Below are 25,585 nucleotides of genomic sequence, written 5' to 3'. Positions count from 1 at the left end.
GAATAAAGTAAACTAACTCACTTAAAATAGAGATTTTATAATTTGAACATTTTAAGTGTCTTATCCCTGAACATAGCGTGATATGTATTATCCAATAGAAAGCACATACATACATTTCACTTGCATACATTATCTTTGTTTTCCAGTTCAGAAATTTAAGGCAAAAGAAAAAATTATGAAAAAATGCACTTTATATATTATTTCCTTAGAAAGCTTCATTCATCTCTAATATCATCAACCATATTAGTATTCTAGATTTTATTGATTCCTCTTTGTTTTTGAAAGGGATTTTAAGAGAGCAGGTTAGTATTTCTTTCCTTAGAGTATGAGGATTAATACATTTGACTTAATGGAAGACACAGCAAATTTTAAGGTAGCCCCAGCTTTCTCAGTTCTGATGATGATACCCAGCTAGAAATACAGAAATGAGTATTGATTGAGGAGAAAATTCCTTCCATCAATGAAAAGTAGTGTAGTTTATCCTTTTATTGCCCTAAATCACGAATAAAGTCCTTTATCTTGTTGACGCAGTTCCCCCTGCATCAAAATATATAAGTCTGGAGCCGGAGGAAATTGGGGCACGTAAGTGGAAAAGGGGAGCTATAACCTATGTCTTAAGAGCATGTTCTCTGTAGCTACAATACCTATAGCACAAATCTTGCTTCTACCAATGACTGACACCCTTTGCAAACTGCAAGCATCCTCTGTTCTTTAGTTTCCTGTATCTTTAAATAGAAATAATAACAGTAACTGCCTTTTAAGGTTGTTGTAAAACATGATATGTAATAATCTGTAACTTTGATCCTAGTTAATTACTATTATGTTCTTGATATTTTTTTCCCTAGCAAAATCTTTAATGTACATAGTTAGCATGATTTTGTACTCTGCGAAACTTGGACTTGCTCTGCTTTTATAAGGGACACTGAAAATTACAGTCTGTGACACCTTATTAGAGCTGGCAAAATGTAGACAGTATAATGTTCTCTGAGTCTATGGTAGTACTTTGTTTAGATGCTCAAACTGATGTTGTTTATATATTTAATTTTTTAATTAACTGACTAAAGCCTACATGTTAATTTTCAGGTAATATGGCCAGTATGGTCTTGAATTAGCTAAACCAATTTCCATCATGTACCTCTCATTTGACTGGGCAGAAATGGCCTGGGACTACAGTACTATTCACACATTTAAGTTAAATACATTCAGCCTGACTACAGATGTCGCAGGATCAATTATTCTTCCATAGCTTTAATTGGTACTTGGATTAACTAATTACTCCACCAGGTTGAGTTTTTACAAAGTGGGTGGGTTTTACTTGCCTATTTTCTCCCTAGTGTTCACTGTAACAACATTATCATGTTAACGTACCATTTCATTATTGTCATGAGACAAATCCTATACACACAAAAAAATTACCAAACCTCACTCATTGGCTAACTTGTTTAATTCTCAGATGAGGTTTACACTGGTTCTTGAAGTTTGTTATGATGGAATTTGTCTTTTCCTAACATCATTGAACATCTTACCAGGAGCTAAAGGGGAAAAAATGGTGTGTAAGGGCAAATTAAAGGATACCTCAACATGAGGTACATACTTCCATAACTGGAAGGCTAAATTATCGATAACTGTGGAAGAAATAATGTTGGTCTTATAAGAGTTAATGAGCTACCATTGTATTTGCACAATAGTATGCAGGAAGATTGGCAAGATACTAAAATACATATACATAAGCAAGGATTGTGAGTTGTACTGGAAAATGCTTGCTAGCTTTTCATGTAACCTCTGAGTTCAGAAATGAATCAATAGTTTTTTTTTTTTATAAAAGTTAATACTGTCTAGAGCAATGTGTGCAATAAAGAGTTAAAAGCAAAATTACAGAGACAGTACTTAAGACAGACCACTTTTTTGGGGTCAAAGGATGCTCAGAAGAGATGAAGGAGTAAGCACCATGGAGAAAATTTTGTTTCATTTTGTGAGGTTAAGGGCTAGGGTCGTTGCCCTAAAGCCTGAACTTTCTTACACTGAAAGAAGTGTTTCATATGGGGTTTAGAAAAAAAGAGAAGGGAAGAGTCTTCCACCAAAGAGAGAAGGGAAAATGAACAAACCAAGTTTGAAGAAACTCGCTTTATAATAAGTACCATCTAGGTTGAGTCATGAAGCTGGCAAGGAGTTAATGAAGTTGAGGAAGTAGCATACATCCCTTCAGGCAGAGAGAATCCCATGGTGATGTAAAACAACATGGCACATTCAGGGGATGGCAAACCATTGTATGTGGTTTGAATTGTTCCCAAATAATACTCTTTTGTCTAAACTTTCTATTTAAAAACCCCAACTAACTAGATAGCATTTGTAATGGTAGGAACGGCATCCCAGTCAACCACAATGTTCATGCTTAGGCAAGAGGACCAGTCTCTGTATAAGTTAATTTAACCACACTACTTCTTAATGCAACAGATGTAGGTAACAACTTATTACAGAATTGTTACCCAAATCCAGATGGCTACTTACATATTCAATATAAATTTGTTACTTGGTTTAAAAGATATTTTATTTGTTGAGTTAAGCAGAGCTTTGAACATGATAATTGAAACAAAACTATACATGAAAATGTGTTTGTGAGAAAACATTCAGTTGAGGCTAATGTCTATCATCTTCTTGAAAACTCATTTTACATGAAGTAAAAGGAACAGCAGAAGAGAGTGACAGTGACATAAAATTATCAATAGTAGAGTTATGTAAAAAGAAAATAAATAGTGATGAAATGGAAAAAAAATGTGTGAACCCAAAAGGGTCAGGAATCTGGTTCAAAACAAGTAAATGTTTTTCAGTTTGAAAAGTACAGACAAGTAGACCTGAAAAAAAAAAATCTGAAGCACATCAACTGGAAATATAACCCGCAAAACAGTAATGTCAAATGAATGTGGCTGTGCCTCACCATAAACGTACCTCCTGGCTGGTGTCTGCAGGTATTTCCTTTTAAAAATTTGCCTACAGGTAAGTTATTGAAATCATTGCAAATCAGAGCATGTCTTTCCTGTGGCACAAATTAAACTATACATGAACAGAGACAAAAGTAAGGACAAGAACACTTAGGGGGCAGAGAGAAAGCTTTCTGTGAATCCCATGTTAACACTGAGGTATGGCTCTAAATAGTTACATTTGATATGAAACAAAATTTCATTTAAAAAAATGCTGTGATGAATTATCTCAAAATAAATGTGTCTGTAAGGTGGTTTTATGCAAAACTGTGAATGATTTGGTTGAGTTTTATTAGTGCTATTAGTAGGTTAGAGAACGTGCTCATAATTTATACAGGGAGATTGTTCTCTGCAGGTGCATAGGGCCAGCCCCAGTTTATGCCTGATGTTCTGACCTCATCATTAATAGGCCCCTCCTTCATCTCAAAACCTCCCAGTTGTAGGGTCTAATTATGTGTGCAAGTGTGTGTGTTTAACCTCATTCATGCCAGTATCATCTCTACCATGTCTTCAGCTATAGATTTCTTCTGATTTCCTTGCTGTTTTGTCTCTAATCCCCAACTCTTTTAAAGCATAGTTTCAAACTTAGAGAGACAGGTTAAAGGTAATGAATGAGTAACCAGATGATAATCAACGCCCTCAGCCTCCTGGAGAATTTCTATCTCCTTGGTTTCTCTATTCCTGTAGTTTCTGGAAAATGTATTCAATAATCTACAATCTACCTAATTTTCTAGAGCACATGAGCAGCAAATACTATGTAAGAATTTATTTCTTGGCTACAAGCCACATTTCTCCATTTAGTTCTTTCTCTCTTACCTTCTCCTGTTCTTCAATTTTCAATAAATTTTGATCAGTGGCTCCTGAACCCTGACAGCTTGTAAATTGCTTGAAAATACCCTGTGCTTTATGTGAACACCAAATATGAATACTAAGCAATGCTGCTTCTAGAGTGCCTGTAAAACTCTAATAGCCAGCATCCAGATGTGCTAATAATCATGTAAGGTGCTTATTGATTTATAGAAACTTAACTAAGTATGGAGCACTATCTGAATTTAAAAAAGGGTCCCTGGGAATACTTGACTTTCTCATGTGGTGCTTAATAATGTTTGATGAGGTAGGCTGAATAGTGAGTTCTCTTGATTTCTTAGGCAGACCTATGAAAATATGTTTAGCATACAGAAAAAAATCACCTTTAAGATATACAATCAAACTTCCAATCCATCCATACTTTTATATTCTCACACATTTTAACATAATTCTAGGTTGTTTAACAACTAGTCTTAACAAATGCAAAGACAAATTCCATAACAAGAAAGATTCCAGGTCACTGCATTTTCAAAGCAGTTTAGATAAATACTTTAGTGGAAATATTAATAGAGAAATGACAGACTATCATTGTTTTATCTGGGGTAATGGAAATTTTGCCAAGAAGAAAGAAATTGTTCAGGCAATTTCAAGAAGTGAAGACGTTAGTTATATACAAATGACCTAAAGATGGAAAGATCAAGAGGTTATAGTGTTCCAACTTTTGAAAAAATTCAGCATCAGTTGTCTATAAACTGCCTAGGTTTAAGTATGGATTTCAAAATTTAGCTATGTGAAAAATATCCATAATGTTGCATTCACCTCTATACATGCAGCATGCCACAGTGATGTTCCTCTAGGTCTGCCCCTGTGTCCACTGTGAGCTTAGTCCTTTGCATCCTATCCCTAGAGATGACCTGTGCATATACTTCTCACTGACAGCAGGAGAAGGAAACCATAAACCAGAGCACCTCAGTGCAGCAAACCCTTTGGACATATGTGCAAAGAATGATGTGCAGGATAAACTTAATTCTTTAGAAGAATAAATGAATGTATAAGGCCTTTTGTCAAGCCATAAAATTGTTTAAAAATAGCATTAGAGACTCACACTTATTTGGCATTAGAGACTCTCTTTTTTACATGGTTTCAGTTTATACTTAGGTTATACTTTGTAGGGAGGAAGGAGGAAGCCTAACTTCATTAGGAAACTCATTCATTTATTTAATCCTTTCATGGAGATTTGAATGAATATGCATTACCAAATTGATCTTTATGTCTTCAAAGTCACAACCTATATATGACCTACATTTTACAGGTGCTGAACATGTCAACTCTAAGTGTGCTCAGAGAATCTCTTGTAAATGTTTTAACCTTAGAAATATAGATTTTTAAAATATACTTCTATGACACTCTAGTACATATAATAACACACTAAGAGAGTCTCTTTGACTATGTTGGAACTACATTAATAATTTCATAATTTACGTTATGTAAACATTGACAGTCTAATAATGTATATACAAGTGGATGTTGCTCAGGCAGTCCTACGAAGAAAGGTCATACATAACAAGAACAAAAACAGAATCAATAATAACAACGTGATCTTTATTAAGGAATTTCTCTGGACCAGACACCAGACTAAACAATGTATATACCTTCTTCCATTTAAACATCAGATTAGCTTGATACAAGTAGTATTATAATCTTTAGATTATAAATTTAAAATTTAGAGATAAAGCTATACATGAAAATTTAAAAATGAAGTTTTTAAAAAAGCTATGTAATTTGGCTGTTATAAGCTATAAAATGGCAGAATTATGTTTCTTGACTCGATGCTCATATTCTAAATGTGAGGTCAACAAACTTTTTGTGTAAAGGACTGGGTAATAAATGCTTTTGGACTATATGGTCTCTGTCATAAACTACTCAACTCTGCCCTACTCAACTCTAACCCTTGGTCAAGTGTAGGGTTAGTGTTAGGGTTAGTGTTAACAGTTAGGTTTAACTGCGAATCAATTCTGAATGTACATATAGACAATATGTAAATTAATGGACATGCCCAAGTTCCAATAAAACTTTAATTAAAAGAAAAGGCAATGAATTGGCCAACCCCTCCTATAAATCATTGTGCCATATGGATTCCTTTTTATACTATGATGAGAAAATGCAAAACAAAAAAAATCCATATTCTTGAACACACTAGTAGTTAATTTACTTAAAACTATGCCATAGTTATTTTAAAAGTGAATTTCAATTTAAATTATTTTATATAATGGCATCTTTCAAAGTGCTAGAATAGTAGGATAAATGTGTCATATAAACCAGATTCACGATTCCTAACCTGATGTGTATATTGACATGATTACATTTGTATTCCAAGTCTGTGATATTTTTATTACAACTAGTTTAATACTTATTTTAAAATTGCTTTAAAATTAAACATCTAAAGAATAATAAAACAAGGTTTTTATTTATTTAGCTTTGTGTAAATGGAACTGAGGATTATTCATTAAGGATTTTTAAGTGTGACATCAAAATCTCACTGCATTGTAGGGTAGCACAACATCAGAAATCAAGAGGATATGTAATTAATTTGTATTTTTGCTGCTATAATTATCTACATTATGTCTGACAAGATTAAACTGAGCTACAAAGACATAAGTGAGCTACTAAAACAATTGCATATTTAAACACATCTTTTTGTCATAACAAGTCCTAGCTGCACACAGTATGTTGAAAATTGCAAATCAGGCCAGGAAAAAAAAATAGAATTTGAAGGCTACAAATAAAGCAAATTATGTATAAAAAGGATGAAATAAATACACCCTGGACTTTTGACTCCAAAGCATCTTGTAAGTTGGTTTTCAGGTGGAAAACATAAAGCTGATGTGCCTCAAAATGTTTCTCTTGTCACAGCACATTCAGAGAAGGTGGCCAGGTATTGTCTTGTCAAAGTGTAAAGGTGATAGAGAGCCACGTCTGATTCCAGTCTCATTAATATTGGAAAAGGTAGCAATGTGGTCTATGAGACCAATTATCTTTGTTTGTTTGTTTGTTTTGTTTTATTCTTATCTAAACAAGGGCCATAAGCCTGGAGTCCTGACAGATGGAAGTGGGCATGGCAGACCATGTGCTGCCTTCTACCTAGAAAATGACATGTGTCTTCTCCTCACATTCATTGATCAGATCAATTTGTGGGATCACACCCAACTTTAAAGAATCTGTTTGCAATCTTGCCATGCGTGAAAACTTAGGTTCAAAGCTTTCGTGAACTATGCTTGTGTTTACCACCACAACACCTGTCTTTACTGAATAATCTACTGTGTGCAAGATAGGGGAGTCAAAACTGTATATACATACTTTTTAAATGATTAATACAGCACAAACTCTTCCAACAAAGAGCATTTGGAAGAGTAAGGAAGATGAGCAGTACATAAAGTCATGATGGAAGCTAAGATGGGTAATATAGCAATATTTTTAAAATTCTATATACACTTAAAGAAGTATGTGCTGGTCATCTCAAAAATCGCAGGGAAGATTTATGAAAGATTTATTTTATGGAATGATTTTTACATTATATGTAGGAATTTGACATGTGATATTTGAAAGGGAAGAATTCTCTTCAAAATCTGGCCTGTAAAAGGGAGGTAGCAAATAGTTGATTTTGGATGAAATATGTGGTGAGGGGGATAATTGACATAAGCCTTTGCCCTCATGCCATAAATAAATACCATGAATAAATGACAAAAAGTTGTTTATATCATAAATCATTAGTAAGTTACACATGCATCTCTCTCTCTTTCATGTATCATCATAAAGCCATCATCTGTACATCTCATGTATCATCATAAATCCTTTCAAGAAATAAAGTCTTTTCTTTAAAAAAAGTAATGGCTTCTAGGTCATTCAGATAGAAATTAGGATCTAGTATTAATAGATATATGGCATTAAGCTATATAAGTTATACATGTGCTCTAAGTTTTATGTTTCTCACTTGAGTACTAGAAATATTAAAATACCTTTTTCAGGGAGGTTTGTGGGGGGAATTGTGTGAAAATATAAAATTCTTTGTACTCTGCCTGCCATGTAATAAGCATTCCATAAATGGTAGCTATAATCATTAGCAAAGAGAAACATATACTTTGCTACAATTTATAGTATTGTGCACGTTTTAAGTACCTTCTAAATAAACAAATTTCCATAGGCCATTATAAAAAAGTTATTCTTATACTGAAGATTTATAATACTGTCTAAAAATATTTTTTTCTCTTTATCCCACTCTCTCTCTCCCTTTCCTTCTCTTTATTTGAGTGAATGGTTGACGGGAAAGATTCATATTTAACAGTTTTTTAATGGTAAATGACAACACGAGACTTTCATTGCCCTAATTTCATTTCATTTTATTTAAAAATTAGAATCATCCAATGAAGCACAATAATTATATTTATATTTACACATACGAAGGTAATTTTAGGAGTAAATTAGGGTCTCTTCTTTCACTTTATACTGTGGTTATTTATATTGAATCACTTATATTCCCAATTCTATATCACTTCAAGAACACAACAGGTGGTGATGTCTGTTTCTTTCCACTGACTTCCAAAAAATGCAGAGATGACCTGCAGGGAGCACCAGTCAGCACAGGCTACCCTGAAGAGCTGGGCTTCCTGGAGGCTAACTTGAGCATCAGAAAACAAAATAAATCAGAGAGTAAACTGACATTTACTGATTTCACTGTATGCACTTCTTGCTTGAATTATACTTAAAAAGGCCAATAAAGCTTTATTAATCCTAATATGTACAATCTGTAGATCTTAAGCGTTAAATAATTTTCCCAATTTCATGCATAATCAGTAAAATAAACCTCAGCTTTCAAGGTCTATCCTCTTTCTACTCTAAAAAAACTCTCTGTTTTCCTGAGTCTAAAGTATTTTTCCCTCAAAGTCTTACCTGAACACAATATTACTTGTTTTAAGATAATTTTTTAATGGAAAACAAAACACCAAAAAGGATATAAGGCACTAGGCAGTTTTTGTCCTTTCAAGTCTAAGTGTCTAAGTAGATCCAATCTACTTGCTCACATGCTGAGGAACAACATAGTGCTGCTCCTGGGTAGGAGAACTTTGTCTGCATCTTGGGTTGGTGGAGAGCAGAAATGTAACCTATTATGCATGGAATATATCCTTCAAAGTTTCTCTTCAAGGAGTTATAGTTTTGACTTTGCTAACACTGAATATCCATTACCATGTGCTTGTGCCGTCCTATCCACTTGGGCACAATCCATTTGCTAATCATTAAACATGAGCCTGGGGAAATTGAAAATAGTAACTTAAAATATCTTAATTTACTCCAGCCCTTGCTGTGATTCCCAGTTTCATTCTCATGTATGCCCAGGTTTTAACTCTACCTTGAGCTAGAATTGAGAATAGGAGTCTAGTTCTGTAGTTTCAATTCTCAGTACATGCCTTCCCCTCTAAACTTTTTCCCACTTCTGGTTCTTTCTGGTTGCTGTCCTGTCCATCTGTGACCCCCTAAATTGAAAAGTTGTATCAATGAGAGAAAAATCGGACAATGATCTTGCCTGTGTATACACAATGCCTTCACAGCACTGAAACTGAAATCTCCATCAGCAGTTAAGAGATCCCAAGACACAAATGATCTTGATAGAGGATTTTCCTTCCAACTATTCCCTCTAGATGGCATATTGCTTGCTTTCTCCTTAACACACACACACACACACACACACACACACACACACACCCCCCAAAGAACATCAAGTGTAATACGTTTAGAAAACAGTAATCAGATTGTCAAAGATGGCACAGATTTGTAAAACTTAGACTTATAATAAACACTATAAATATCTCATTGACTAATCTCTGGTGTCCACTGGACCCCAACTCTTTCCTCATCAATACCTTGTGATGTTACATATCACTTACTTGGATATCTATTTTTAAAAGAATGATGAAAAGTTTTACAAAAATTGTTGACCCAATATTCGTGATGTGTCATATTTACAGACTACATAATTCCAACACAGTGGCCTTTAGAATGCTGGCTACCTTCAAACCATCGACTTAGATGTTTTTCAATAGTTTCACTCTCTTCTAATACAAACTTAAACAAGTTTTTTTCCCACGCTGCCTGAGGGATCTTAGCTCCCCAACCAGGGATTGAACCTGGGCCCCGGCAGTGAAAGTGCCAAGTCCTAACCACTGGACTGCCAGGGAATTCCCCCAAACTTAAACATTTTAAATGCTTGGCTTTGAGACACTTTTTCCTGTTTATTTTTCCCTTCTACTCTATCTCCACTTCCTTGTGTGTGTATAGATATAGATAAACATACAGATATAAAATATTCACGTAGCAAGGGACGAATCTGAAAATAAAATAGCATAAATGGAACATGACTCCTTTTTAAAAATTATGGACAAAGTTTAAAAAACAGATAAACTTCAACCCCTATTATAAATATCATTTTTTATATTTCCAATATTTGTGGCTGGAATCCTTATTCGGGTAAACATATGAGTAAAGTCATAAAGTCCATGGCATTTAAAGCACTAAAGATAAAACTAGTTTAAATTCTAAAACTATTCTGAGTTCAATTTCAAACTTCATGGAGCTGCCATTGCAAATTTTCTATTGGAGAAAGTTTGATCACTAAAACATCTGTTAAAATAATGAGGAAGATTTAGAATTACTTAGAATTTTCTACCTAAATCCCCTTTTTGACATTGTTTTGAGCAAATGTTGCCACAGACACACACTGGGGGAGCATTGCCCTAAGTGTTCCAATACATAGCGACTAACGGTCTACACATTTTTGCAATCACTTTATAGATTGGCACATGCCACCAAGATAAATTAAGTGATTGCATTAAGAAAAACTATCTTAGTCCGTTTGGGGTGATATAACAAAACACCATAGACTGGTGGTTTGTAAGCAACAGAAATTCATTTCTGCAAATACCTTGCAGAACTGGGCTTAGAAGGTCTAGATTCAAGGTCTCAATCTGCAACTCTCTACCTTTGAAGTCTTGCAAACATCTTTTTACTTCTTTAATTCTTGGTATTCTCATTGGCAAATTTTTCATGTGTCTGGGTATGGTTACCTTATGCTAACTCTTTTTCATTCTTTGGCATCATTTCATCAAGGTACACAATCCTTTCATGGGGAAGAGAAATGAGAAAATTGGCATGTGAAACCTGTCCTAATTCTCTTAGTTCTCTTGAAAGCAGGCTAGAAAACAGACAATATATGCTCTGCTCTGCTTTCTGCCTTACAGGGAATGGCTGTCGCTCCTTGCATGAGTCAGTTTGACTAATTTTATGAAACCTAGTAATGCCCAGATATGAGCCTTATTCTTCAATATCATATTTTCCAGTTATAAAGCTGTTGTTTTCTAGTCTTCATATACTGATCCTTTGTGTCTTGATCAGTGTAGAACTTTGAAAAGGAAAATGGTACTATTTATCAGAACATCTCAAACACTACAAACTGGTGATATAGTAGTAGTAACTTTTTTGAGTTTGTTATAAATATTTAAATATCTAAAGAGATAATGAACTAATTCACATTAAAGCACACGTATAATATAAAGCACTAAAAAAATACCAAAATTTTATCAGAATTATAATAAAATTTTCATTTACCTTCCTCTGGAAAATTAGAGGTTAGGCCAAAAATAATATATTCTCCTTCCACTGAGAGGTGAGATTTATTTTCCTTCTTTTTGAATTTAGACTGATCTGTGAGTGTGCAATCAACAGAGGGTGGTGGAAATAATGTTATGGCAGTTAGAGGTCAGAATTTTAAGAGGACTGGTAACTTCCAGTTTGATCTCAGGGATTCCCTAACCCAGCATGTTAGAAATATGAATATCCTGCTAAGAGATGACATGAAAAGCCCCTGATACTCCATGGGTGATGGGGACAGCTGAACCCAGTCTCCCAGCCATCTGTAATATCATGTCAGACATACATATGAGCAAGCTGTCTTGGATCCTCCAGCTCATCCCACCTGCTCTCTGAAGTCTGTCATGTAACTCCAGTTGACACCCAGAATTGCCCAGCAAAAATACAACCTAGATTCTGAAGCCACATAATAATATAGTGTAATAACTATTTTTAAGTCATATTTTTAGTATGTTATATTGTCATGGATGATCATGACATCTCTACAACACAGACAAAACTGAAGGCCATATGGATAATTGATGTGTGGCTGAAACAGACAACAAAAATCTTTCACAATTCAAAGGAAAGTGCCATGTCCAGAAAGTAAGATGATCTGGTAAGGCTTCAAGAATGTATTAGAATAATATGATGGTATATTTTGTAAAATTAGAAAACGGAAAATAAGCAAAACTGGCATAATCTAGTTATATAAAGAAAAACATTATATTGTATATATTTTCAGGTTTTATTTTTCTATGTAGACAACTCTTAACCTGGGGTTTTCATCACATTTTCTTTAGTAAACTTTTTATTTTACTTTTTCTTCTATAATATAAATAAACAATTTTTAGTGCTAATGTTATCATTATTTTATGCATTTAAATTTCATGCAATTTTTAATGGTTGTTAAATTTTCCATTATGTGACTATATGAAAAATTTATGTTTTAGTGATAAAATGTTACTATAAGTAAGCAATGACAATGCCATAATTAATCTTCCCTCAAGCTTTTTCTATAAATCAAGACTGTATTGACAGAAATGATATTATATATTCATAACATTTATCAAACATTTATGTTATGTATAACCCTGTGATGAGTAATTTAGATCTACTCTTTTATTTAATTTTCACAACAGAAAACAAAGTGTATAATATTATTTCTCTCTTTCATAGACAAGAAAAATAAGGACCAGAGAGATCATTCATACAGTAAGAATTTTAACTAATGATGGAAGCCTACTAATATTTGACCTAAGGTCAGGAAAGATCAAAGTGTGTTTGGGAGATAACAAAGGAAGAAATTTAAATAGATTATAGAGGTTTCACGAAGGTGAGAAACAAGGCTAAAATATTAAGTTTTAGCCAAACTGTGGAGTCTTTTAAATATCAGGTTTAGTGAGTAGTGTAACAGCATTTGATGCTGAAGTTCTCTCCTAGGAGATTCAATTTTGATATCCTTATGGCTGGACAATCTCCAAGAGTTTACATTGGAGAAGGAATCTATGTCTTTCTCAAAATAGTATGTGAGGGAAACACAACTGGGTTTTCTGCTTGTGCTCTCTCAGTTGTCTGAGGGCACCAATGAAGAACGTGCCTTGGCATGATATATATAGGATAGAAATCAACAGCACATCACAATGAGTAATTTCCACAGCCCAAAAGGTCATTTGCTGACACCCAGTGATATAAGTCCTAAAAGTAAGACCAAATATAATTTGCACCTTGATATGTAGGGAAAATCAGGTGGACTTGGAACAGTCTAACCACAAGCTCCCCTTCCTGCTCTGTTTCCACAGTTAAGTCCCCTAGCCAAACAAAATTCCTATCCATGGGAATCAAACACTGTTCATGCTTATCACTGAAAAGTGGGCTTCAGCTCCCTGCCTGCCCATGGAATTATGCAGACAAGCTAATCGTATCCACCCATGGGAACCAGAGGTCCCTGACTCTCTCGACACTCTCTTGTCCTTGATTTTTTACTCTGTTCCCAAGTGCAACCCCAGTGGGGCCCTTTGTAGCAATGTAGTGTTCTTGTCCCCGGGGCTGTGAGTATATGTGACTAAAAATATCAATCTCATCTGCCTAGTATCTGATGTCATGTATTTGGCCATCCCCATAATCATAGGATAGGAATCTATCTCTTACCAATGGGGTGAATGGGATTTGACACATCCATAGGCACTTAACAGCAAAACAGGAACTATCTATGAGTGTCTGAAAGGAAATAGTAAAGATGTATCTACCTCTCTGCATATACAGAAAAATAAAGCATGTTCTAGAGTTTCAGGGAGTGTGCTATCTATTTAAGGAAAAGTGAAATGTAATTAAATGAATAGATAAGCTAACAAAGTATTACTGTACAAAATTCCAAATATGTGGTCATAAACTCTAGCAACTGTTGCAACTATAAAATTAGATTTCAATTATTTTACAGAAGTAGTTATATAGAAAATTATAGAACACTGTTCATAATTATTGGACACTATCATTTAGAAACCAACTCTTTCGTGAAACTGAGGCTGGATTAAAGAGATGGTTAAGATCAGGATGAAAAGAGAGACTGCATTAAGAAGTATCTGCATTAGCAAGAAAAACAGAAAAGACAAATAATGATCAATTAGCCATGTATTATATGACATTATTGGCTCCATGCTGTGCCTTATACAAGTATTTAAAATACGTAAGAATAAATATACTGTTAAATATAATTAAAAATTTTTCATCAGCAAATTAAAAGAAAAGAAATATTATTAAAATCTTGCAAGAATCAAAAGCCAATGAACGAATGGAAGCTTCACTTTCAAGAACCACTAACTTTCTACCTAAACTTGTCCCCATATTGCTATGGAGTATACCATGATAGGCTTCTCCTACTTGTAGAGATACTTCAGAACACACTTCTGTTCTTTGACTGATATGAAATATTTTATTTTAGATTATATTAGATGCCTATACTGTCCTCTACCTACCTCTAGACTATAAGATTTTTTTGGATGGGCCTTTGCTCAAAAGTCCATGTCATCTGATTAAAGACTCTTAAGATATAAAACCATTCAAACTCCCAATGACAATTATAAACAATACTCTTAAAACATATTCAAAAGTTCATTTATGAACTTTCTACTGTTTTGTCACTGTCAATAACAAGTCTGATTATCAATATCCTATCCATCCTATACTGTTTGATTAGGGGGATGTTTACCATCACTTGAGAAACCTTTTCTTATCATACTTACTAGGTATAGTCACTACCTTCTCCAAAATCTTATGGCTTTATTGTTTTCTCTATATTCATAGAACTTACAGATCATATCTTTTTTCCTCATATTTATTCAGGTATATAGTCTCTAACACAATTGTAAATTCCTTGAGTGCAGGAAATGTACTCTGTATAATTTTATAAAGTATGTTTCCACCAATTATTCATTAATTCATTATTTAATAGATCTTTATTGGAGTATAATTGCTTCACAATTATAATTGCTTCACCGTGTTAGCTTCTGTTGCACAACAAAGCGAATCAGCCATATGCATACACATGTCCCCATATCCCCTCCCTCTTGAGCCTCCTCGCATCCTCCCTATCCCACTCCTCAAGGTCATAGCAAAGCACTGAGCTGATCTCCCTGTGCTATGCTGCTGCTTCCCACCAGCCAACTGTTTTACATTCTGTAGTGTATATATGTGGCTGCTACTTTCACTTCACCCCAGCTTCACCCTCCCACCCCATGACATCAAGTACTTTCTCTATATCTACCTATTTATTCCTGCCCTGCAACTAGGTTCATCAGTACCATTTTTTTATATATATATTCCATATATATGTGTTAGCATACAGTATTTGTTTTTCTCTTTCTGACTTCCTTCACTCTGTATGGCAGACTCTGGGTCCATACGCCTCACTACAAATAACTCACTTTTGTTTCTTTTTATGGCTGAGTAATATTCCATTGTGTATATGTGCCACATCTTTATACATCTGTTGATGGACATTTAGGTTGGTTCCATGTCCTGGCTATTGTAGATAGTAATGCAGTGAACATTCTGGTGCATGTCTCTCTTTTTTTTTTTTTTTTTACATCTTTATTGGAGTATAATTGCTTTACAATGGTGTGTTAGTTTCTGCTTTATAACAAAGTGAATCAGTTATACATATGCATATGTTCCCATACCTCTTCCCTCTCGCATCTCCCTCCCTCCCACGCTCCCTATCCCACCACTCTAGGTGGCCACAAAGCACCGAGCTGATCTCCCTGTGCCATGCGGCTGCTTCCCACTAGCTATCTATTTTGCATTTGGTAGTGTATATATGTCCATGCCACTCTCTCACTTTGTCACAGCTTACCCTTCCCCCTCCCCATATCCTCAAGTCCATAATGTAGTAGGTCTGTGTCTTTATTCCCATCTTACCCCTACGTTCTTCATGGCCTTTATTTTTTTCTTAGATTCCATATATATGTGTTAGCATACGGTATTTGTTTTTCTCTTTCTGACTTACTTCACTCTGTATGACAGACTCTAGGTCCATCCACCTCATTACAAATAGCTCAATTTCATTTCTTTTTATGGCTGAGTAATATTCCATTGTATATATGTGCCACATCTTCTTTATCCATTCATCTGATGATGGACACTTAGGTTGTTTCCATCTCCTGGCTATTGTAAATAGAGCTGCAATGAGCATTTTGGTACATGACTCCTTTTGAATTATGGTTTTCTTAGGGCATATGCCCAGTAGTGGGATTGCTGGGTCATATGGTAGTTCTATTTGTAGTTTTTTAAGGAAACACCACACTGTTTTCCATAGTGGTTGTATCAATTTACATTCCCACCAACAGTGAAGAATATTTCACCACACCCTTTCCAGCATTTATTGTTCAGAGCTTTTTTGATAATGACCATTCTGACCAGTATGAGGTGATACCTCACTGTAGTTTTGATTTGCATTTCTCTAATAATTAGTGACGTTGAGCATCTTTTCATATGCCTCTTGGCCATCTGTATATCTTCCTTGGTGAAATGTCTCTTTAGGTCTTCCACCCATTTTTAAACTGGATTTTTTGTTTATTTGATATTGAGCTCCATGAGCTGTTTGTATATTTTGGAAAGTAATCCTTTGTCTGTTGTTTCATTTACAAATATTTTCTGCCATTCTGAGGGCTGTCTTTTTGTGTTGTTTATGGTTTCCTTTGCTGTGCCCAAGCTTTTAAGTTTAATTAAATCCAATTTGTTTATATTTGTTTTTATTTCTGTTACTCTAGGAGGTGGCTCAAAAAAGATCTTGCTGTGGTTTATGTCAAAGAGTGTTTTTCCTATCTTTTCCTCTAAAAGTTTTTAGTGTCTGGTCTTACATTTAAGTCTTTAATGCATTTGGAGTTCATTTTCCTGTATGGTGTTAGGTAGTATTTCATTCTTTTACACATAGCTGTCTAGTTTTCCCAGCACCACTTATTGAAGAGGCTGTCTTTTCTCCATTGTATATTCTTGCCCCCTTTATCAAAGATAAGGTGACCATAGGTCCATGGGTTTATCTGTGGGCATTCTATCCTGTACTACTGATCTATATTTCTGTTTTGTGCTGGTATCATACTGTCTTGATTATTGTAGATTTGTGGTATAGTTTGAAGTCAGGGAACCTGATTCCTCCAATTACATTTTTCTTTCTCAAGATCCCTTTGGCTATTTGGGGTCTGTTGTGTTTCCATATGAATTGTAAGATTTTTTGTTCTAATCCTGTGAAGAATGCCATTGGTAGATTGATAGGGATTACATTGAATCTGTAGATTGTTTTCGGTAGTATAGTCATTTTCACAATATTGATTCTTCCAATCCAAGGACATGGTATATTTCTCCATCTGTTTATGTCATCTTTAATTTCTTTCATCAGTGTTTTATAGTTTTCTGAGTACAATCTTTCACCTCCTTAGGCAGGTTTGTTCCTAGTTATTCTACTCTTTTTGTTGCCGTGGTTAATGGGAGTGTTTCCTTAATTTCTCTTTCTGATTTTTCATTGTTGGTCTATAGGAATGCCAGAGATTTCTATATATTAATTTTGTATCCTGCAACCTTACCAAATTCATTGGTGAGCTCTAGAAGCTTTCTGGTGGTACCTTTAGGATTTTCTATGTATAGTATCATGTCATCAGCAAACAGTGAGTTTTAATTCTTATTTTCCAATTTGTATTCCTTTTATTTATTTTTCTTCTCTGATTGCTGTGGTTAGGATTTTGAAAACTATGTTGAATTATAGTGATGAGAGTAGATATCCTTGTCTTCTTCCTGATCGATCTTAGTGGAAATGTTTTCCATTTTTCAACATTGAGTATGATGCTTGCTGTGGGTTTGTCATATATGACCTTTATTATGTTGAGGTAGGTTCCCTCTATGCCCATTTTCAGGAGAGATTTTAAAATAAATGGGTGTTGAATTTTGTCAAAAGATTTTTTCTGCATCTATTGAGATGATCATATGGTTTTTAGTCCTTAATTTGTTAATGTGGTGTATCACATTGTTTGATTTGTGTTTATTGAAGTATCCTTGCATACCTGGGATAAATCCCACTTGATTATGGTGGATGATCCTTTTAATGTGCTATGGGATTCTCTTTGCTAGTAGTTTGTACAGGATTTTTGCATCAGTGTTCATCAGTGATATGGGGCTATAATTTTCTTTTTTTGTGATATCTTTTTCTGGTTTTGCTAAAAGGGTGATGGTGGCTTCATAGAATGAATTTAGGAGTGTTTCTTCCTCTGCAATTTTTTGGAAGAGTTTGAGAAAGATCAGTGTTAGCTCTTCTCTAAATGTTTGATAGAATTTTCCTGTGAAGCCATCTGGTCCTGGACTTCTGTTTGTTGGAAGATTGTTAATTGTGGTTTCAATTTCATTACTTGTGATAGATCTGTTTATATTTTCTAATTCTTCCTGGTTCAGTCTTGGAAAATTGTACCTTTCCAAGAATTTGTCCATTTCTTAGTGGTTGTCCATTTTATTGGAATAGAGTTGTTTGTCATAGTCTCATAATTTTTTTGTATTTCTGCAGTGTCAGTTGTGATTTCTCCTTTTTCATTTCTAATTTTATTGATTTGCCTCCTCTCCCTTTTTTTCTTGATGAGTCTGGCTAAAGGTTTATCAATTTTGTTCGTCTTCTCAAAGAACCAGCTTTTAGTTTTATTGATCTTTGTTCTTTGTTTCTATTTCATTTATTTCTGTTCTGAACTTTATGATTTCTTTCCCTCTACTGACTTTGGGTTTTCTTTGTTCTTCTTTCTCTAGTTGTTTTAAGTGTAGGGTTACTTTGTTTATTTGAAATTTTTCTTGTTTCCTGAGGTGAGATTGAATTGCTATCAACTCCCCTCTTAGAACTGCTTTTGTTATGTCACATAGGTTTTGGGTTGTCATGTTTTCATTGTCTTTTGTTTCTATTTATTTTTTTTATTTCTCTTTGATTTCTTCAGTGATCTCTTAGTTATTTAGTTGCACACTCTGTAGCCTCCATGCATTTATGTTTTTTACACTTTTATTCCTGTAATTTATTTCTAATCTCATAGTGTTGTGGTCAGAAAAGATGCTTTATATGATTTCAATTTTCTTAAGTTTTCCAGGGCTTGATTTGTGACCCAAGATGAGATCTATCCTGGAGAATGTTCCATGTACGCTTGAGAATAAAGTGTATTCTGCCACTTTTGGGTGGAATGTTCTCTAAATATCAATTAGATATATCTGGTTTATTGTGTCATATAAAGCTTGTGTTTCCTTATTTATTTTCTGTTTAGATGATCTGTCCATTGGTGTAAGTGGGGTGTTAAAGTCCCCTACTATTATTGTGTTACTGTCAGTTTCCCCTTTCATGGTTGTAAGAATTTGCCTTATGAATTGAGGTACTCCATGTTGGGTGCATAAACATTTATAAATGCTATATCTTCTTCTTGAATTGATCCTTTGACCATTTTGTAGGGTTCCTACTTATCTCTTGTTACAGTCTTTATTTTAATGTCTATTTTATCTGATATGAGTATTGCTACTCCAGCTTTCTTTTGATTTCCATTTGCATGGAATATCTTTTTCCATCCCTTCACTTTCAGTCTGTATGTGTCCCTAGGTCTGAAGTGGGTCTCTTGTAGACAGCATATATATGGGTCTTGTTTATGTATCCATTCAGCCAGTCTGTGTCTTTTGGTTGGGGCATGTAATCCATTTACATTCAAGGTTATTATCAATATGTATGTTCCTATTACCATTTTCTTAATTGTTTTAGGTTTGTTTTTGTGGGTCTTTTCCTTCTCTTCTCTTTTCTGCTTAGAGAAGTTTCTTTAGCATTTGTTGTAAAGCTGGTTTGGTGGTGCTGAATTCTCTTAGCTTTTGCTTGTCTGAAAAGCTTTTGACTTCTGCCTCCAATCTGAATGAGATCCTTGCTGGGTAGATTAATCTTGGTTGTAGGTTTACTCTTTCATCACTTTAAGTATATCCTGCCACTCCCTTCTGGGTTGAAGTGTTTCCACTGTAAAATCAGCTGATAACCTTAAGGGGATTTCTTTGTATATTATTATTTTTTCCCTTGCTGCTTTTAATATTTTTTCTTTGAATTTAATTTTTGTAAGTTTGATTAATATGTGTCTTGGTCTGTTTTTCCTAGGGTTTATCCTGTAAGGGATTCTCTGTGCTTCCTGGACATGGATGACTATTTCCTTTCCCATGTTAGGGAAGTTTTCAACTATAATCTCTTTAAATATATTCTCAGACCCTTTCTTTTTCTCTTCTTCTTCTGGGACCCCTATAATTCAAATGTTGGTGCATTTAGTGTTGCCCCAGAGGTCTCTGAGGTTGTCTTCAATTCTTTTCATTCTTTTTTCTTTATTTTGCTTCTCGGCTGTTATTTCCATCATTTTGTATTCCAGCTCACTTATTTGTTCTTGTGCCTCAGTTATTCTGTTATTGATTCCTTCTAGTGTATTTTTCATTTCAGTTATTGTGTTGTTCATCTGTTTGTTTGTTTTTTTGTTCTTTTAGATCTTTGTTAAACATTTCTTCTATTTTCTCAATCTGTGCCTCTATTCTTTTTCTGAGATTCTGAATCATCTTTACTATCATTACTCTGGATTCTTTTTGAGGTAGATTTCCTATTTCTTCTTCATTTATTTGGTCTTGAGGGTTTTTACCTTGCTCCTTCATCTGTGACATATTTTTTGCTCTCTCTTTTTTTTTTTTTTATGAGTGAGATTGTGTTTCTGTTTTATTCGTTGTTTGATCTGAGGCTTCCAACACTAGAGTCTGTAGGCTATTGGGTAGAGATGGGTCTTGGTGCTGAGATGAGGACCTCTGTGAGAACTCACTCCAATGAATATTCCCTGGGGTCTGAGGTTTTCTGTTAGTCCAGTGGTTTAGACTTAGAACTCCCACTGCAGGAGCCTCCGTGCAACCCTGGGCTCATGAACCAAGATCTCTCAAGCTGCGTGGTGTGGCAAAAAAAAAGAAAGAAAAAATAAAAGAGAACAATAACAAAATAAAAAATAAAATTAGACTAGGAAACTAATAGATATGTTAGAAAGAATGTGAAAATAAAAAATTGATGAATCAACAACTGGAAGGTATATCAGTATCATAATAGTAAAAAAGAGGAGGAGGGAAAAGAAAAAAACTGGTGGTGGGGGGAAATGCCTTGGCTATAGGGGGCCTAAGCAAAAGCAAGGTTTGGGTGGTAGGTGGCACCCATGATCAGGACCCATGGCCTGGAAAACGCCCTGGGGGCTGTGGGGGCTGTGGCTTAAGCTCAAAGAACAGAAGGGCCCAGGCGTGCCCCCCACCCCTGGTCCCAGAGGGCAGGGGACCTCACCTGGGAGCCCAGCAGCCTTCCTGTCCTCCAGTGGGTGGGGCAAGTGCCCTTGTCTCCACTCCTGCTCCTCCAGTCTGGGGTCTGGGAGGAAACCTCCTGCCTGCCTCTCCCGATCTCCCTGGCCTCCCTCCTATGCCCCCAAGGACCCATGTGGCCTGGAGGGGGATTTGGAGGACAGTGGATTGGCCTGGGAGCTCAGCAGCCTCCCCATGCCCAAGTGGGCAGGGCAATCACCATCCTCTCCTCACTCACTCCTTCCAGAGGGCCCCTCCTGCCTGCCTCTCCTGTTCTCCTCTCAGCCTCCTTTCTGTGCCCCCAAGGACCCACATGACCTGGAGGGCTTTTGGAGGGCTGGGGATTGGCCTGGGAGTTCAGCAGGCTCCCTGTGCCCGAGTGGGCCAGGCAATCACCCTCTGCTCTTCTCCTGCTCTTCCCAGAGAGTCCCTCCCAACTGCTTCTCCTGATCTTCCCCAGCCTCAAGTGTGGCGATCCTGTCTGGCCTCCATTTCTCCCCCCTCATTTCCCCTACATCTTACCAGTTCACTCTGGGGTTCCTCCCATCTCCTTACATGTCAGAGTCCCCCACCAGCAGATGGCAGGTGCCCTAGTTGTGGGAACACACTAACTCCACATCTTCCCACATCATCATCTTGACTCCACTCTCCTATTCATTAATTCATTATATCAATCAGCAAACAAAAAGTAAAGTAAAGTATAAAGTATAAAGCAAAAGTTAGCCAACATATTCAGAGCAGTAACTCCTTGCCAACATTTAGAAATTTTTAGCACACCTCTCTAAAGATTTGATAAGAAGAATTATCTCATAAAAAGAGGGTACAAATTATTTTCAAATGAACATGGCATATTTACCAAAATTGGTTCAAGGCTGGTATATTAAACAAGATTTGATGATTATCAATGGATGAGCATTATTTAGAGAGCATTCAATAGCTCAAAAGGAATTGAGCACTCAAGGACAATAAAGGTAAATCAATGACAATAAATGCAAAAACTACAAAAATAATAACCTCTTTCCACTTGGAATTTACCAGTATGTTTTTTAAGAAACCAGGGAATAAGAATATTACATTGAAAATATCAAAATTACATTTTGAATATCAGTGGAAATATTTTGAACTGAATGATATTGAAGGGAGGCATATAAAGATTTGTGGGATGAGGCTTACAGCATGAAAAAAAGAGAACTTTTAGAGTTTTAAATGAATAGGTTAGAAAAGCTGAAAACAGAATATCTGAGGTTTCACTTAAAAACAAACTCCATAAAGTGAAAGGAAGGAAACAATTAAAAAATAATGGATAGAAGTTAAACGTGCAATAGATGAACTCGATTAATGTAAATTGATTGTACAATAAAGAAAATGATCAAAACTAAATGTTAGTTCTCTAAAAATATTACTAAAATTATAAAACCATAACAAGAGTAATCAAGGAAAAAATACAAGTCACCAATATCAGTAATAAAAAAACAGGGAGTATGAAGGTTTTAGTTACATGAAGTATGAATAATATTCAGGGAAAAAACAAAAGATGCCCAGGAATGTGTTATCAATATTTAGAATATTACAGAGGGCTCATTGAAATATCTATAAGCGAGTGGAGAAATGAGGGGATAATCAATACAAATGTAGAGATGAGAGGAATTATTTATGATCAGAGAAACCTCCACAAAGGAAAATATTAGATAATTACATCATAGAATGTTGAGTGCTCTAATAGAAAAATAAATGTAATGCTGGGGGCAGGGGGCAAGTACAGAAAATGGTATCTAAGGCCAGCTTAAATGTTACTTATACCATAAGACAACCTCCCTCCCATCTAAGCTCCTAACATATTAATTTGAATATCTCAAGGTCTTATCAGTCATTCATTTACACATTTTTATCTCTGAATTCCATAGGAAAGTTCCTGATTTCTCTTTTAATTGCTATTTCACTGTCAGCGTCTAACACTAATAAAATATTAACATATATTTATTTTTGAATGACCACATATTCTAAACTCTGTGGAGAGTATGATAATGATTAATCTAAAACTTAATTAATTCCAATACTGTTACTAGCTTAGTGATCAACAAAATGAACATAGGCAACACATATTTGTAAATAAATGAATAAATAAATGATTCAGGAAATTTATTTCTCTATATGGGAGATGAGTCACATTTCCAAAGAGTTATCTCACTGAATAAAACTTTGAAAAAAGCAGAGGATGAGATTTTTAAATATTAGAAAACTGCATATTAATTTTATTTTTAATTTTTTGAGAAATTGCACAGTTCATTTGAAGACTTCATGGAAGTATGAATACACACTTGTTTTCCATGTGAGTGTGGATATTAAGCTGTGCAAACTTATGGATGCAAAACCATGATGTGATTGTTGATATTTCAGCATTTTGAATTAAATTACTGCATGGATAGTGTATATCAATTATTGTTTTCCAAAATGGCAGACAATGTATATTCACAAGTAATTTACAACACAGTTTGAAAAAATATTCTTAAAACTTACTTCAACTTTGAAGAATGGAGGTGTGAGTGATGAATAATGTTTCATATTTCTTTCTTCATTTTCCCTGTTATATTTAGGAAAGTGTCTATCATGGTTTTTCATAGTATATGCATGTTCTTTGACTATAAAATTAATGCATATTTATTATAGAAAATACAGAAATGCAGAAGTAAAAGATTAAATCCACCCATGTTTTTACCAACAAGGAGATAAACAGAAAACTGGGTTATGTTTTATTTTATTGATACATAATTCCATTCATTTTGTGCATAAACGTGCTTATGTATTTTTCTGCAGAAAAAGTATAATGTATACATTGCTTTTTTGATTTATCAATATTTGATTAACATCTTTCCATTATTTTAAATAATCTTCAAGGAAATAATTTTTTTCTCATTAAAAATAACCCCTGTGTTCATCCTTATAATTCTATCTTTGTGCATTTCTGTAGTGATTTTATTAAAATTAATTCAGAAACATGGAATTAGAAGGTTCAAGATTTGGAATGAATAGTCTGATATATTTCCATGCACAAATAAAGTATTTGTACAAATTACATTACTATTAATCATATGGGCTTGATGCTGAAGGATAAAGGAAATATATACTATATTGAACTTATACTTGTTTGTGTATTTTGTTGGCTATTGGTATAAATTATTATTCATATCATATAACATATTTAACTATCAGGAAGGAATGGTGCTGTTTATATTCTTCTGAGGGGTTATAGAAAAGAGTTTATGTTAGTGTGAGTCCTATAAGAAGCATATTCCAAAACAGGATTAGATGGATTAGAGATTTAGTGGGGAAATACCTGTGAGGGGAAAAAAGCTGAGAGGGAGTCAGAGGAGGTAATAAAAGCTGTCCGATAGAAATGCTGGGCTGAGCTTCTGGAAAAGACAGAGAAATCTATGGTAGGGGAAGCTGGACTTTGATGATTTTACTTGAGCTTGGGTATCATTGAACAGAATTAATTGAGCTGAATTGAGATCGAAAGTTGGGGAAATGAGTTCTCATTCTGGTTTTGTTGTTACATTTTTAGTGTCTTAGACAAGTCACTCTATTTATGTAAAATTCATTTATTCATCTTTCAAATGTCAATGATGCAATTTATCAGTAGCACCCATTTCACAGAGATGGGTAAATTAATGACATATAAGTATTTGGCAAATGATGTCAGGGTACTGTCAAGGAAGGAAAATTTTCTCTCTACCACTCTTGGTTCTTTTGTCTGGCTTTAATAATTAAATTGACACAAGGCAGATTAGCAGGAGGAAAAAATAATAATTTCATACTCACAGAGGTCTCATAATGTCGAACCCAAGAAACGACCAAAGTAGGCTGTTTTTATACCTTTTATACAATGAAACAATACGTTTATGAAGAACTAATGAGACAAACAGGCTTGGGTACTTATTAGTGAAGAAACCAAGCAGAGTTTGTTTACACACCTCTTTGGCCCTTAATTCCCTATCTCTTGTATAAGAATGTCTCTCTACCTCCTGGTGCAAGAAAGGAGATATATTTCCTGATTTCAGGGGAACAGAGAAGAGGGTCAGAGTTTCCATGTGGCTGCTTCTCCAGTACTGTTAATTCAAAACAATCAATATGCCACCTTGTCATATTTTGGGTCACCTACCCTGAGCCTCATCAATACCTATGTAAATGCAAAATATTATTTTTGCAGGTTTTTACATGCAGTAGTCACTTGAAGAGTACATTTGACTAAAATGATAGCTAATTCCTGCTAACTA

This window comes from Pseudorca crassidens, chromosome 4, assembly GCF_039906515.1.
Source record: "Pseudorca crassidens isolate mPseCra1 chromosome 4, mPseCra1.hap1, whole genome shotgun sequence".
NCBI classification, from domain to species: domain Eukaryota; kingdom Metazoa; phylum Chordata; class Mammalia; order Artiodactyla; family Delphinidae; genus Pseudorca; species Pseudorca crassidens.
This window is presented reverse-complemented; position numbering follows the sequence as displayed.